A 17,545-nucleotide genomic window follows, 5' to 3' on the forward strand; every position below is an offset into this window, starting at 1 on the left:
TATCTGGCTCATTCCTTGAAGAAGGGCTCAGGACTGAAATGTTGGGAATATATCTTGATCTCCTATGGACACTGAAAATCCGGGCTGAGCTCCTCCAGCTTAACGGTGGGTTTTTAAGCACCACATATAGATGCACATCTCAAGACAAGGCCACAAAAATGTGCCACCTGGGAAAATTGCATAACAGGGGCATCTTGTGGTTCCACTTGGCTGCTTCTTACATTATTTGGCCAGGACTTTCTTTGCAAATTTCCCAACACCTATTCTGTGTTTTCTCCAGCCTGTCAATTCAAATACACTTGTTTTCTTACTTCTCCAGTTCTTGGTTTCTCTGCTTCCTGACCTGCTTTTTCCAGCAGTTTTGTATAACTTATATTCCAGCAGTTGCTGTGGTTGAACTTTTACTGATTTAATGAATTGTTTTCATCAGAATCTAAATGTGCTTGAGTCCACGGTCAGCCATGTAAGCATTGAAATGGGTGGCCACTGGGAGATCCACCCTGTTGCAGCAGACAGAGTTGAAGTGCATTAAATGCACCCAATGATTTGGTCACTGCAGCCACCAGTTAAAAAATTCAAGAGGTTCTGCAGTCTGTGTGTCAAGAAATCCCTCTGCACCTCTGTTTTTAGTGGGAATCCTTCAACCCTGAAGTTGTGCTCTCTCGTCCTTGACTCCTCTAACATGGGAGATAATTTTACCACATCTACTGTATCCAGGCTTCTCAACATTCGAAGTGCTTCTGAGGACCCCTACCACTCATCATTCTTCTGAACACCAAGGAGTATAGTCCAAGATCCATCAAACCTTCCTCATATATTAATCCCTTCATTCCAGGAATCATTCTTGTGAATCTTCTGCAATGCCAGCACATTCTTTCTTCAATAAGGAGCCAAAAATTCTCTCCGCTACTGCAGGTGCAGCCTCGCCAGTGCCTTCTTAAGCCTCAACATCACATCCCTGCTCTTATATCCTATTATTTGCGATATGAATACCAGCATTCCAATCAGCTGATTGACCACCAACATGGAAGTTAACCTATGGGGCATCCTGCACGGCGATGCCAAGGTCCATCTCCCCCAGAATTTTGAATGTTCACCCTATCCAATAATAATCTGCCCTTTTATTCCTTCTCCCAAAGTTCATGACCAAACATTTTCCTACTTTGGAATTCACTGGCCTCTTCTTTTTCCATTCTCCTAATCTATCTGTCTCTCTGCAGCCTTGCTGTTTTCTCCCAGCTACCTGCTGCTCTGTAACGGGTGAAGAAAAGGAGATGGCCCCCAGAATTGTTTCCCAGCATTTCTACACACCTGCAGAAAGCCACATAACACAGCAATTGCCTTCTGGTCGTTCCCCCTGATAGTACAGATTCTAACACCAATGTTTATCTGTCCAGAGTGTAGTGTAGGATGACTGTGATTGGCTGAGAGTGTAGCCACACCTACTGGCAGGTCTTAAAGGATTTCTCCTAGCCAGACCAGGTCATTCTGGACTGGTCGACCCACTTATGATATGCTCCAGTCTTTTAGTTAATAAAAGTCTTGGTTTGGATCAACAAGTGTTTGGTTCTTTCGACGCACTCTGCAATGTTCCCCCTTCCTGCACCTTTGCTCTTTGAGATGTGTCACCAGCAGTGTCCTTTCCTTCTGTTCCTCAAAATAGATACTTTATTTTCATATTTCAATATGTGCGCAACTCGGAGTTCACAATATTAGCCAAGAGCTGTTAAAATTCCCAGGAAAACATTGCAAATTATAAAATCTTCTCAAACAATGAAAAACCATGTACAAAAGTGAAAACAGTGACTCCTGGTGGGCCAGGTAAAAACTATCGGGAGATACATAAAAAGGTGCCTTTTTAGAATCTTTTTCTGCTCATGTAGAGAGGGTTTTGAAGGTTAATTGGAAACTATTTTCAGAGGCTTGGACATGGATGAATTCTTACGGACTGAATGAAGATGATGTTCACTTTGTTCCTGATGCATTTTTATATTTGAATCAATCAATGAGAATATTATGGTTGGAGGAGATTTTAATTGTTGTTTGGATCCGTTGTTGATTAAATCTCGAAAAATTGTGAAAAAAAAAACCAAAATGGCGAAAAGAATAACTGAGTTGATGGGGGATTTAAATTTAGTGGAAATATGGGAACAGAGGAATCCGACCGAAAAGGATTTTTCCTTTTTTATTCTGCACGTCATGATTCGGTTTCAAGAATAGTTTTTTTTTGGTATCAGCCCATTTGCAGGGTCGAATCAGACAGGCTGAGTATAAGAGTAGGATTCTATCAGATCACTCATTATTGTTAATTTCACGTAGTATCGCTGAGATGGTGGAAACTTGTTATTGTTGGTGATTTAATGAAATGTTGTTAAAAAAAACCTGAAATTATTACGCTTGTAAGAGATCAGATTAGGTTTTTTTAGAAACGAATGAGGGATCAGTTCAAAGTAAGTTTATGTTATGGGATACTTTAAAAAAGATATTTACGAGGTCAAACTATTACTTACACAGCAAAAGTGAAGAAACAATATATAGCAGAAATTCAGGACTTAGAGAAAGAAATTGCAACATTAGAGAAGACATTTCAGAAAAATTCAACTGAGGATAATAAAATACAGTTGTCCAAATTGAAGCTTTGTTATAATACAATTGTGAAAAAATAATTCAATGATGGAAACAGCTCTACTATGAGTTGAGGGAGAGAGCACATACGGTTTTAACTTAGCAATTGGAAACTGAACAAGTGCCTAGAATGCAGTTAGGAGAAATTCAGAGATAACATAAACCACAGGATATTAATGATGAATTTTGTACATTTTATCGGGACTTTATCTGAAGGGAATTCGGATATGGAGCAGATTGATTGTTTTTTGTCGAATTTAAATTTACCTTTATTAGAGGAAGAGGATATTAAGACTTTGGATGGTTCATTTACTGATTTGGAACTTAAGGAGGCGTTACAATCTATGACAAGTGGAAAATCCCCTGGAGAAGATGGATTTACATTGGAATTTTAGAAAAATTTTTATGATTTGTTATTTCCGGAATATTCTGATGTACTGAAGCTTGCCACTGATACAGGTTTATTTCCAGAATCGTTTTCAAGGGCATTAATAACACTCATCCTAAAGAAAGACAGAGATCCATTAAAAGTTGTGTCATACAGACTAATATTAATAAATAATAATATTGAATGTAGATTACAAAATTGTAGCAAAGGTTTTAGCAAACAGATTGGCTAACCTTTTACCGCAATTAGTACATGTGGATCAAGCAGGATTTATCAAGGACAGGTATTCAGCTGATAATATTACTAAATTAATTACAATAATTAATGCTTCAAGACAACTCAACCAGACAATGATATTAGCGCTAGACGTGGAAACGGCTTTCCACAGTGTGGAGTGGAATTTTTATTTAAGGTGTTAGAAAAATATAAATTTGGACCACTCTTTACCAGTTGGGTTAAGGCATTATATACTAATACTCCTGCTCGGGTGGTGACAAATGGACAGATTTTGCAGGCATTCAATTTGTTTAGATCCACTAGACAGGGTCGTCCGCTGTCACTAGCCTTATTTGTATTTGTTATAGAACCAAGCAATTAGGCAAGAAATGAATATTAAGGGAATTACAATTGGTGGGCAAGAGTATAAAATTAATCTGTTTGCAGATGATGTGTTGATATATTTGTCTCAACCTAAGAATTCTTTCGAACCATTAGAAAATTTGTTGAAAAGATACGGGGTAATGTCAGGCTATAAAGTAAAGTGAGATATTACTAATATCAGATGGAGATTATTCAGATTGTAAACAACTTATGAAGTTTAAATGGTCAAATAAAATTATTTGGGCATAATAATGGATAAAGAGTATCAAAATTTATAGAGCTTAAATTATGTATCATTATTAAATAAGATTAAGTTTGATTTAAATAGATGGAAGGAGTCACTGTTAACACGGGTAAATTGTATTAAAATGAGTATATATCCACACATTCAGTATTTGTTTCAATCTATTCTGAGTGTTATACCGGGAAAGTTCTTTCAGGAATTAAATAAAGCAGATTGTTTCTTTCTATTGAAAGGTAAGTTGTCTAGAGTCTCTATGCAAAAGTTGACATGGAGGTATGTTTTGGGAGGTCATCAATTCCACATTTTCAAAATTATTATCAAGTAGCACAATTAAAGTTTATGAATAGATTGTTTGATATTGACCAACCTCCGATGTGGGTAAATGTGGAGATGGATCAAATACAAGAAAGAACAATACATTATTTTATATATAAATGGAATCCTCTGCTTTTGCAGTAGTATCAACTGACAGTATTGAAACATTTGATAGGAGTATGGTATAAATGGAATCAGTTTATAGGATCGAAAGGTAAGATTTCAGCTAAGACACCATTATATCAGAATCAGACAATTTCATTTTCTATGAATAATTCTTATTTGAAAGATTGGGAATCAAAAGAAGTGATATGATTGGAGGACTGTTTTGAAGTAGATTCACTTCTTTGGTTTAATAGACAGAGAGAAATTTGGAATATCACAAAATACTTTATTTGCTTACTATCAAGTACAAGATTTATTATTAGAATGCTTTGGTAGAAATTTTAGTATAACCTGGTCAAATGAAATTTGAGAGATTAATTGTTGATAAGGGGAAAAAAGGGATTTGTTTCCGAAATGATGTGTTATTACAAGAAAAGATGAAAAAGGTAGATATATTTAAAATAAAGGATAAATGGGAGAAGGATTTATGTGTTCCTATTTCTGTGGATGAGTGGTCTTACATGTGTTTGGTTAGTGTTATGAAATTAATTAATGTACGATATAGTTTAGTTAGTTATAACTTTCTGCATCAGTTATATTGAACTCCTGAAAAACTGACAAAATATGGATTTAGTGGGTCAGATTTGTGTTTTTGATTTGGTGATCAGACAGGTACTTTTTTTATACTCAGCGTGGGAATGTTTAAAGTTGAATCCCTTTTGGTAAAAAGTGATTACATTTTTGCGAGTTCTTTTCAAATAGATTTATATGTGGATCCATGGGTATGATTACTGGGATACATGAATACAATTATGGCAAATTTACGCTTGGAGAAACCTCAAATTGCATATATTCGTTTAGAATTAGCAGTGGCTAGAAAATGTATAGCTGCAACTTGGAAAAATGATGTCGAATTGAGAATTTATAGATGAACAATGAAATTCAATCATGTATTTACTTAGAGAAAATAACGTATAATTTGCAAAATAATTATTCTTTTTTTATAAAGATGTGAAGTTGGTATTTGGAATGTATGGGTTGAGATGTTAAGTAAAAGCCTTATACGTGTTGCAAGATGTAAATGGATGTCACACCATAACAGTCTGTTATGAGACGATGCTATTGAGTTTTTTAATATAAGCTTCGTAGGGGTGAGGGTTATAGGGGCTGGGATAGATTAGAAGGGGGAGGAGGGAGGTAGTAGAGGGTAGTTTTAGATTAAACTTTGTATTTTTTCTTGGTTCTGTAAAATTCTTAAATAAACTTCCAAAAAAACTGCATCGAGATAAATGTCGAGCCAGGCTCATCCATTGAACAGAAGACAACATTACACATCAATTGCCTTCTGGTTTTTCATCCACTCTACTCCAAACCTTACAATTTTGACTCCATGGGTTTCCTCTGGGTACTGATGTCCTCTCACATCCCTCAGGTAGGTGTAAATGGCAGCTTGATGATTGATGTGGATTGTTTTATATTTTAAATACAACATCTATATTGTACATGTAATGGCAATATCATTCAAAGAATTAGACTCCACTACAAAACTGGGAGGAAGGATGTGAACCTGAAAGATTTAGTTATGGTCACTGATTCTTAAACAATTTGGTGAGAGGACACACACATGGATATCGGGATGAACCCAGGCATGAGAGGTTTCAGAAAGGAGTAGAGACTGTTCTTGATCAATCAAGAAATTTTAGAGATCACCCAGTAAATGTTATGAGAAGGCACATGAGCGCGCGATGCCATAAAATGAGTTACGTTTATATTGCATATTCGGTTAATTTTTAACTTAGACATACAGCACGGTAGCAGAACATCTCATGCCCTGAAGCCATGCTGCCCAATTTACACCCCATTGACCTACACCCCCTGCACATTTTGAATGGATGGAGGAAACCAGAGCCCCTGAGGAAAACCCACGCAGATACAGGGAAGACTTTCAAACTCTTTATAGACAGTGCAGGACCCGAACCCAGGTCCGGTCCCAACCATTGGTGCTGTAAAGGTGTTGGTGTTTCCACACCAACCATGTCATCCTTTAGATACCATCTTATTCAGAATAAAGAGTGTTTACTCTTTCTCTCCTTTAACCATCTTGAACACAATGGCAAACTGTTTCATTAACCTCAAAAACAATTGATCAGAAATAATCTATAGAACACCGTCAAACCCATTAACTGAAATAAATTAAATAGAAGGAAAAAAGAAAAAAAATTAACTGCTAAAACGAAAAAAACCTAAAAATTAGGTCTAATCCAACCTCTCCCTCTAATCAAAGTTATCTTATGTAATGAAGAAAAGAAGAATAGTGTAGAACCACTGGTAGCCCCCAGAGAACAGGCGATGAATGGCCAAACCACACATTTAGTTCCTCCAATTGTAGAAAAATTCTAGGAATGTGCCCCATTATTTCATCGATTGGAACTTTCTATCTTTAATATAAGATATGATTGTCTCTAAACTTAAAAGGACATTACATCATGTAATCACAGTGTATGAGTCGGGGAAGAATCATCTTTCCATTTCAATAACATTGCTCATCTGGCTATTAACGTAGCAAAAGCTCAAAATTTTTTCTGAGCTGCCGACGATGGTTTATCTGGATCACGAGAAAAACCAAACAGAGCAATTTAACGGACAAGTTCAAAATTGATCTTAAGAACCATTGATAAAGTTTGAAAAATGCCTTTCCTGAATTTCTCTAAGTTTGGGCGTTCCCAAAACAGAGGAATTAAAGAGACTTGGAAAATTTTAAATTTCTCACATAGTGAATCAACATCTGCATACAAGCGAGATAGTTTCAGTTTGGACATATGTATTCCTGTACCACCTTAAATTGTAAAAATCAATGCCTAGCATAAAGTGAAGAGTCATTAATACAATTGAGAATAGAATACCAAGCTACTTCTGGAAATTTTATATTTAAATCTCATTCACAACTGCTCTTAATCTTGGATTTTAAACCCAATACATTATTATAAATACATGCTATTAATCCACCATGAACATAAAGCCGTAAATTTAAAAAAATAGATGAAGAATATTAGTCTTAGAAATTCACGGAAAATCCAAAATCTTAGATTGAAGAAAATGTCTAATTTTTCAATGTCAAAAAAGAGTGATAACTAAGTTCAAAATTTAGTTGATAATTGTTAGAACGTGGCAAAATTAACTGAAATAAAGGGGTCATTGAAACTTTGAATACCTATTCTATACCATCCTTGAAATCTACATCCAACAAGGATGGTGGAAAAAGATGGTTATCTATCATAGGGTTGCCCAATGAAAAACCATTTAGCCCAAAACAGTTCCTAAATTGGCCAAAATTCTCAATCAGTTTTTCAATCATGGATTATGTGTCAAATTTGGAAAATGGTAATATCGTAGAACTTTTTTGGAAAACTGTAATTCTGTCATGGCCCATGAAGGGCGATTCACTGATTTTTCCAAAATTATCTAAAGCAAGCCTGATCCAAATGCTATACTCTTTCCATTTATTACATTCCCAGCAGAAGTTGGGGAATTACAACTAGTAACAAGGAACTGGCTCTGTTATCCCCTCTTCACACAGGCCGTAAAGTTCATAGTTGGAGCAAAGGTCTATCTTGGATCAAATGATCCAATAAAAACAGGATCCAAAGCAAGATTTAATTTGTTATTTTGGCCCAGTATTTAATGGCAGAAACTTGCTGAGCAGAGAGGGCTTTTATAATAGATAGATAATATTGAAATATTACAGACCTGAAGGGCTTTTATGTATTCATTAAATAAACAGAAAAGGGTTTAAAATAATCAGACAATAGTCCAATTTTATAAATTAGATCAGGGTATTATATTATAAGCCCAAAGTTAGGGTTGTACCTAATGGACAAATGTCCTCAGCATTCCCATTAACCAGGTCTAGTGGGCAGGGATGCCCATTATCTCCAGCTCTCTTCATTTTGATTCGAGAACCGTTGGTGGAAGATATTCACTGAAATCCAGACATTAAAGGATCGTGGGTAAATAAACCAGGAAGAAGATGAGATTAATCTATTTGCAGATGATGTCCTGATATGTTTGACAGACCCAGCAATTTCATTGGTAACACTACACTCTAAACTGGAAGATCATGGGAAGATCTTGGGATATAAAAGGACCAAAATAATCAACTTCCACGTATGTAAAAGGGAATTCATCAGGTGAAACTCTGGCCTGTGGTAAATCTGACATTTGTTGTTGTCCAGGTTTTCATTCTCTCTGTAAGTCACAAAGATATGAAACCTCATGATTTCATTATTAATATATTTAAGCACTGATGTACTATCAGGCCAAAACTCAGAATCTGCTAACTCCATCTGTAATTCTCTGCTTAACATAGTGTCCATTTTGCTCACCGTAGTAGCAGCAGTCAATTCCATTCAAGGTCTGGTGACTGACTTTAATGGAGCCACTCTGGCTTTTCCCATTACAAATCCACCATGTACTCACACTTGGTTTTCACAGGACTCAGTAACTGACAGGATCAAAATCACTTTCACTACATCAGCAAAATGGTGTAACAGCAAACGTGGCCACTCCAAAGTCTGTTGACTTCAAACATCCAAGTATTTGAAGACACTCAATCCAATTTCTCCAATCTTGTGCGATGGATTCTGGGATAGTTTCATCCCATCCAAATTTTCTTCTGCACAATTCTTGAAGAATTTTCTTTCATTGAATATTTTATTTAAATCAACATATATATGAAAGTTATAACAATTAAAATCAAATCACAATGTTACAGAGCTTACAAATATATGTTGATAATATATAAAAAAGAAAAGAAAGGAAAAGAAACTAAGATACTACTGTAGCGGCAGCTACAACCAGACAGGTTGAGTTCAGTGAGCAAAAATTCCTTTATTCAGGTTTGCATGGCTGGTCTTATGCTCCCAGCCCAGACTTGGCTGAGAAGCGTACCGGGGGGTCACGTGGGCCGCAGTTCACAGGCTTCTGAGCCTGGTGCCGAGGTAGGGGAGAAACCCGCGACGGTGCCATTTTGGACGGCTGCCCCACCGCATGCATGACATGAGGGGCTGGATCACATGCCTAATGGCATGCCGCCACACAGCCCCCCCAGAACTGGTGCCAATGGCCTTTTTTGTCGGGCAGCCTCGCTTCTTGGGTTGAGCCGCGACCACTGGCTCATTGGGGTTGAGGTGTGCTGGCTTTAATCTGTCCACAGTAAACAGTTCCCTCTTACATTAATGTCTGGTGTGAAGGTGGATCCTGAATGCTGGATGACTCTGTACAGCCCTTCATACAGTCTTTGAAGGGGTGCTGTGAAGGGTCTCATCTGATAAAAACATACTCTGAGGAATACAGCTCACTGGGCTGGTAAGAGGCGCGTGTGCCATGTCTGGGCGGTGGTGGGGGTGTGAAGGACTCCAACTGGGCCCGGAGATGGTAAGTAAACCATGCGGTGCCTGTTGCAAGTTGTGAGGTGCATTGATAAACTCACCAGGCAGGGCTAGTGGTGCACCATAGACCAGCTCAGCCGATAACGCCTGCAGACCTTTTTGGGTGTCAAGTAGATGCCCAAGGCAGGTCATCCACCCAGTTGGGGCCGGTGAGGCGGGCCATAAGTGCCGAATTCAGGTGGCAATGCAATCGTTCGACCAGTCCCAGTCTGTTGGTGAGCTGTGCCCAGAGTGCAGAGGTGAACTGCGTGCCACGTTTGCTGGTGAGGTGGGTCAGCATGCCGAACCAGGCAATACAACCGGTCAAAAGTGCTCGGGAGCAGGAGTCTGTGGAGGCTTCTGGATAACCTCAGGCAAATGAGTGGTGCAGTCTACCACCGTGAAAAGTTAACGGTTACTTCGGGAAACGGGTAAAGGGCTGACAATGTCCACATGTATGTGGCTGAACCATTCTCGGACGTGTTCAAAATCCTGCACAGGCACTCTGGTGTTCCTGTGTACCTTGGAAAGCTGGCAATGGGTGCAGGTTCTGGCCCAGTCTGCAATCTGCTTTCGAAGCCCGTGCCAAATGAAGCATTCTGCCACCATATGATCCTTGGACCTGATGGAACGGTGGGAAAGGTCGTGGATATGGTGGAAGACATGCCTGCACCACTGCTGGGGAACAACTGGTCATGGGGTGCTCATGAAGACATCGCACAGGATGGTATAATCACCGAGAAGAATCGGGAGGACCTGGAACTGCTGGCCCGTGATGGCCGTCCTGAAGGCTTGCATCTCATCATCGGACTTCTGACCCGGGGCAAGCTGGTCATAGTCAGGCAGCGTGTCAGCGACCACATTGTCTTTCCCCGCCTTGTGCCAAATGTTGACGGTGAACTCCAACACAAAGGACAGGTGACGCTGTTGGCAGGCCGACCAGGGATCTCTAGCCATAGCGAGAGCCTGAGTGAGGGGTTTGGGGTAGGTATAAATGGTGAAAGGCCTCCTCTCCAAGAAATAGTGCAAATGAGGCACAGCAAGGTACATGCCCAGCAACTCATGGTTGAAAGCACTATACGTGTTCTGGCGGACGATGAAGTTGGCTAAAGAATTCCAGTGGTTTTCACTGTCCATTAACCTGCTGCTGCAGGATGGCACCAACGGAGGTGGCAGAGGCATCGACGGAGAGCAACATAGGAAGGTCGGTGTGTGGGGGGACGAGTAGGGTAGTCTTCACGAGGGCAACTTTCGTCGCCTCTGGAGTCCAGGCGTATCTTGTTCTTGGCCGCGATAAGGGCGAAGAGTGGCTGCATGATGTGTGCAACGGCTGGAATGAATCAGTTATAGAAGTTGACCATACCTGCAAACTCTTGTAGCTCCTTGAGGTTGTCTGGGCGTGGAAACTCTCTGATTACAGTGACCTTCATAGCAGCTGGTGTAGCTCCTTCGGTCGTGATGGCCCGGGAACTGCATGGACTCTTTTCCAAACTGGCATTTGGCTGGGTTGATCATTAGGCCGAATTTGGGCAGTCGGGAGAAGAGGGTGTGCAGGTGAGACTTGTGTTGTGCCCAGTCTCTGCTGGCGACAAGAATGTCATCCAGATAAATGAACACAAAATTAAAATCCCTGTGCACCTTATCCATGAGGTGCTGGAAGCTCTGGGCGGTTTTCTTGAGCCCAAAAGGCATACGTAGAAATTTGAACAAGCCGAAGGGGGTGATGATGGTCATTTTGGGGATGTCCTCGGGTGCAATGGGATTTGATGATGCACGCACACCAGGTCGACCTTGGTGAATACCCTCGTGCCATGCAGATTGGCTGTAAAGTCCTGAATGTGAGGGATGGGGTAACGGTCAGGTATTGTCATGTCATTAAGCCATCGATAATCTCTGCAGAGATGCCAGCTACAGGAGGCTTTCGTGACCAGGTGGAGCAGTGAAGCCCAAGGACTGTCGGAGCGTCGAATGATCCCCAGTTCCTGCAGATGCGAGAACTACTCTTTTGCTATCTGGAACTTATCCAGCGGGTTTAACAGTAATGTTCAATAAACTGTATCAGATTCTGTGACACCAGGTTCACAATGGGGAGAATATTTAACGGTGATATACCGTAGACTTTGGTAGATAGTGTGACACCGTGTTTACAGTACTGAGAAGGTTTAACAGAGATGTACAGTAGAATAAGGTGACTCCGGGTTTACAGTAGTGAGAAGGTTTAAAAATGATCTACAATAAACTGTGGCAGATACTGTGAAACCTGGTTGACAATGGGGAAGAGGTTAATGGTGATGTAAGGGAGACTACGTAGATACGTTGATACTGGGCTCAGACTGGGAAGAAGGTTTATTGGTGATGTATGGGTAACTGAGGCAGTTACTGTGACACCGGGTTAATAGTGGGGAATATGTTTAACAGAGCTGTACGATAACCTTTGGCGAATATAGTGACACCAGGTTCACAAAAGGGAGAATGTTTAACGGTGATTTACAAGAAATTGTGGTAGATACAGTAACACCAAGCTCACATTGGGGAGAAGGTTTACTGGTGATGTACGGTAGACTTTGGCAGACACTGTAACACCGATTTCACAGTAATGAGAAGGTATAATAGTGATGTACGATAAACTGTGGCAGATACAGTAAAACTGGTCTCACAATGGGGAGAAGATTTACTGGTAATCTACGGGAAACTGAGGCAGATACTGTAACACCAGCTTCACAGGTGGAGAAGGTTTAAAGTAGATGTACATTAAACTGAGGTAGAAACTGTGAGAAAGTTTTCACAGTGGTGAGAAGGTTTAACAGTGATGTCAGATACTGTGACACCAGGTTTACAGTGGGTAGAAGGTTTAATGGTGATGTGTGGTAAACTTAAAAAAGTAACTTTCACACCAAGTTAACAGGGGGAGAAGGTTTAACGTTGATGAACGGTAGACTGAGGCAGAAACTGTGAGACAGCATTCAGAGTAATGTGAAGCTTTAACAGTGATTTACTCCAAACTGTGTCAGCTACTGTGACAAAAAGCCACCTTCCCCAGTTAGACTATAAAATGGTCAATTTTTAAAGTTGTAAAAGTGATTAAAATACTGTTCATAGACGTTGGAATAGTGAACTATCAAAACGGCTGCAAATGTGAAAAAAATCGAAAACTCAGTTACAGAAGAAATTACCTTACAAAAGTGTTAAAGAATTGAGGCCTACCTATCAAGTTGAAGCAACAGAATTGTCGACTGGAGTCTCCAAGCCTCAGAGAACTCCTGCCCAGCTAAGTATTACGCCAGTTTAGCATTGAGTTTGCCCAATTTCGAATCGTGTATTCGTGAACCCGGGCGCATGACAGGCCCGCGAGCCCACAGCATTGCCTGGTGGTCCGGGGATGACGCACCTGCGTATGGGTAGACCTACCGGGCAAGCGCAATGCGTCAAGGGTCCACGGACCTTTGGAGAAGGTGTGGGCTGTGGGGGAGCCCAAGCGACGGTGAGCTGATGAGGTTGGCACACTGTCGTTGGGTGTCCAGACCTGCAGCCGCACTGGAAGAGGACCTACTGCTTTGGAGGAAGAAGAAAGCGCAACTTCATTAGAGTTTGAAGAACTCAGGACTGAGGGAAAAGAAGGTCGGCCTCAAGGGAGGTGATCGATCCTGGACTGGATTCTGTGTTTCCAATTCTGGAAGGGATTGCTCAGCTCATGGACGATATGTCAAATATGTCAATGCAGATGTCTCATCAGATGACTCAAGGATTTTCGGAAATGAAAACTAAAGTGAACTCTGTTTGTGAAGAAGTAACTCTTCTGGAAGATATTAATGCAGTTAAGAGTGATGTTACGAGATGGACACGATCAGTGGATACTGTGCAAGATCATTTTAAAAAGATTGAGGAGGGTTTCTTGAATGCAAGAGTCAAGTGGAGCGTCATAGATAAAAAATGGAAAAAGTGGAAGATCCTTTTGTAGATTGGGGGATTCAGAAGAAGGAATTATTGAAGAAATTTGACTCATTGGAAAACCAAAGTCGAATAAATAATGTTAAGATAGTTGGTCTTCTGGAAGATATGGAAGGTTCGGATCCGGTGAAGTTTTTTAAGAAATGGATCCCGGAAGTGTTGGGCTGGGAATTCTTTCCGGATGGACTGGAATTAGATCTAGCAAATAGAGTGTTAAGGAAGAAACCATTTCCAGGCCAATTACCACCAGCAGTTTTTATTTGCTGTTTTAAATATCAAGACAGGAAGATGATATTCCGATTGGCGGTGCAGAAAGCACGGCAAAATCAGGCTCCAACGATGGTTCAAAATAATAGGGTTTTTTTTTAATGCAGATCTGAGTCAAGAAATTATCAGAAGATGCTGAGAATTTAATTCGGCTTAAAAAGTATTGTGGAGAAAGGGATATAAATTTGCTTTTCATTACTCGGCAGTATTGAAAGCTTTTTATGGGAATTTTCAATCTCAGTTTTTTGAAAATGACCATGATGCATTATTATTTGCTGATTCATTGCCAGATGTACAAGGAAATGGGCGATTGTCACCAATGTCACCGAAGAGAAGGGTCAATGGTAATGGAAATGGGAAGATTGGAAAATATGCAGAGAATATGAAAAAGTTGAATTGACGCAAAGTCTTCTCGATATTGAAGATCCGGAACAATCATTGGGACTGGAATCACTGGGTTGAATGTTTTTGTTTCAATACTTTGTGAAAGTCTGACTGGGGGAGTGGGTGACACTGAGTCCTTTAGTCACCTGCCACTTGTGGACTTTACCACACCCAGATTTTTAGGGAGCTACTACTTTTGAGTAGCTCGTTTGGGGATTGATTTTTCTCTTTTTTTTGGAATATTTTAAATAGGTGGGGATTAGAATACTGCGAGATTTAGAAGGGGAGCATTATTTTATAATAGGATTTACATTCGTGGGAAGGTTTAACAGTCATATACTATGAAATGTGTCAGATACTGTAACACCAGGTTCACATGGGAATAAGGTTTAACGGTGATGTATGGTATGTTGAGGTAGATAATGTGACACCAGGAGTACAGTGGGGAGAAGGTTTAACGGTGATGTATGGTATGTTGAGGTAGATAATGTGACACCAGGTGTACAGAAGATAGAAGGTTTAACAGTGACGTATGGTAGGACTGAAGCAGATACAGTGACACCAGGTTCACAGTTGGGAGAAAGTTTAATGGTCATGTACGGAAGACTGAGGCAGATACAGTGACACCATGTTCACAGTTGGAGAAGGTTCATCGATGATGTACGGGAGACTGAGACAGTTATTGTGACACTGGGTTCACAGCAGTGAGAAAGTTGAACAGTAATGTCCGATAAACTGTGTCAGATACTGTGACACCAGGTTCACAGTGGGGAGAAAATTTAACGTTCATGTACAGTAGACTTTGGCAGATACAGTGACACCGAGTTTACAGTAGTGAGAAGGTTTAACAGTGATATACTATAAACTGTGTCAGATACTGTGACACCAGGTGCACAGTGGGTATAAGGTTTAACGTTGATGTACGGTAGACTGAGTCAGATACTGTTACTCCGCATTTTCAGTAATGAGATGGTTTAAAAATGATATACAATAAACTGCGGCAGACACTGTGAAACCAGGTTTACTGTGGGAATATGGTTTAATGGTGATTAAAAAAATAAACTGTGGCAGATAAAGTGACACCAGATTCACAGTGGGTAGAGGTTTAATGCTGATGTATTGATGACTGAGGAAGATATTGTGACACTGGGTTCACAGTAAGAAGGAGGTTTAATGGTGATGTAAAATAAACTGTGGCAGATAAAGTGACACCAGGTTCACATTGGGGAGAGGTTTAATGGTGATGTACGGAGGACTTAGGCAGATACTGTGACACCGGATTCACAATGCGGAGAAGGTTTAACAGTGTGGTATGATAAATTCTGGTATATACTTTGACATCTGTGATATAGAGAATTTAGGTTAAAAAGACTTAAGTTAAAATGTGATGATTAATCATAAACAGGGAAGCCAGAACGGACAGAGAGTTTACTAGCAGTCAAGGACAGAAGGAGCTGCTGAATATGTTTTTTTAAACCTATCTTTTCATGGTCATAGTAAGAGACATGCAGGAGACAAAGGATTGATAAGAAGTGTGAGAAACAGAATTCAGTGAATGTAGAGTTCACAGCGTACGTAACGAACGTGATAATTAATAATGCAGTTATACTTAGAATGTTTTTGTAATACTAACCAATTAAAACAGTATTAATAAGAAGGGGAAGGGCAAATAATAAAGGTATAAAAATCAATGCACTGTATGTATCGGGGCTTAACTGGTGAGAAACCAGTTGAGTCCAACTCTGCAGACTTGTAAATAAAGCTTGTCGTGTCATCAGTTTTAAAGAGACTCATGTGTGAGAAGTTTTATTTCTGACAAATGGGGGCTCGTCCGGGATCTACACTCCGGCCGTGAGGGGAGGCGAGAAGAGGGACATCGGAGGCGGTGCACCCCGCTGAGTTCAGCGGCTCCTAGTCCCTTGCTCGTCGCTTCGGGCGGCTTGAGCGAGTGGTATCCGGACAAGGTGACACGACAAGACGGAGAGGAGAAGGGTGACGGTTCAATCCCCGAGAAGACACCGGTAAGTGACGACTTACGATTGTGGTGTGGGGATTGGGTAACAGGTGTAACGGGATACACCTGTTTGGATAAAAACCTAACGGAATAGATTAAGTATAGATCTTTTGTCGTTGTGTGAGGACCCTGTCGCGGGACTCTAGGATAGACCCCAGGGAAACCTCGGCGGTAACCGAAGGAGGGACAGTACCTCCGACGAAGTGCCGAGAAGAGAGGGGTCAACCCCAGGAAAACCTCAGCGGTAACCGAAGGAGGGACAGCACCTCCGACGAGGCGTCTGAGAGGAAGGGAGTAGGGTCCAGAACGAGAGGGTCCTCAGCAACAATAAACAGATCTAGGTGGGAAAATGGGAGGATCAAAATCTAAGGGCTCGTCTGAAAATTCAGGACAATTCCTGGGAGTACCCCTTGACAGCCCTTTGGGGAGAATGTTTGAAAATTGGGATAGTAAAAGATATCGGGACAAAAACAAGAAAAAGATGGTCCAATATTGTCTCCTTTGGTCAAAACAACCTATTAAAGGTTCCTCGGTCTGGTGGCCGAAATTTGGATCTGATGAGGATTGGGTTAGACAAGCATTAAACATATATGTAAATTCGAGACCAAAGGTGAATCAAGAAGAGTCAGCATATGCATTTTGTTGGGTTCCCTGGCCAGGATCCTTAACAGAATGTTTTAAATTGAGAGTGGCAGGAGAAAAGAAATGGGAACCTCTGGACAACCTTCCCCCTCCTTATATTCCCCCGGTGCCTACTGCGCCCGAGGAAAGCTTATTACCGGAGGGGAAAGGTGATGAATCTGATTGCCCCGAAGGGGGCCGGGATAAAAAGGATGAATTAAGGGAGTCGGACCCTAAACTTCCACCGGTAAACCGACCCTGGACAAGATCCCAGACTGGTCCAGGACCATCAAAGTTTTCAGTAAGCCTAAATCCCCTGAGGGAAGTTCCTATGGGAGGACCGGGAGGGGGAACGGGATATGTGAATGTTCCCCTAACTAGTACAGAGGTGCGGGGATTTAAGAAAGAAATGAAAAAGTTATTGGAAGATCCTATAGGACTGGCTGAACAGCTTGACCAATTCTTGGGACCAAACACATATACGTGGGAAGAGATGCAGGCAATAATGGGAACATTATTTTCACCCCAGGAGAGGCAGATGATTCGACGGGCTGCCCTCCTCATGTGGGAATATGAACAACCTGGGGACCCTAGACCCCATGAACAAA

The sequence above is a fragment of the Narcine bancroftii genome, unplaced genomic scaffold (assembly GCF_036971445.1).
Source record: "Narcine bancroftii isolate sNarBan1 unplaced genomic scaffold, sNarBan1.hap1 Scaffold_166, whole genome shotgun sequence".
NCBI lineage: Eukaryota > Metazoa > Chordata > Chondrichthyes > Torpediniformes > Narcinidae > Narcine > Narcine bancroftii.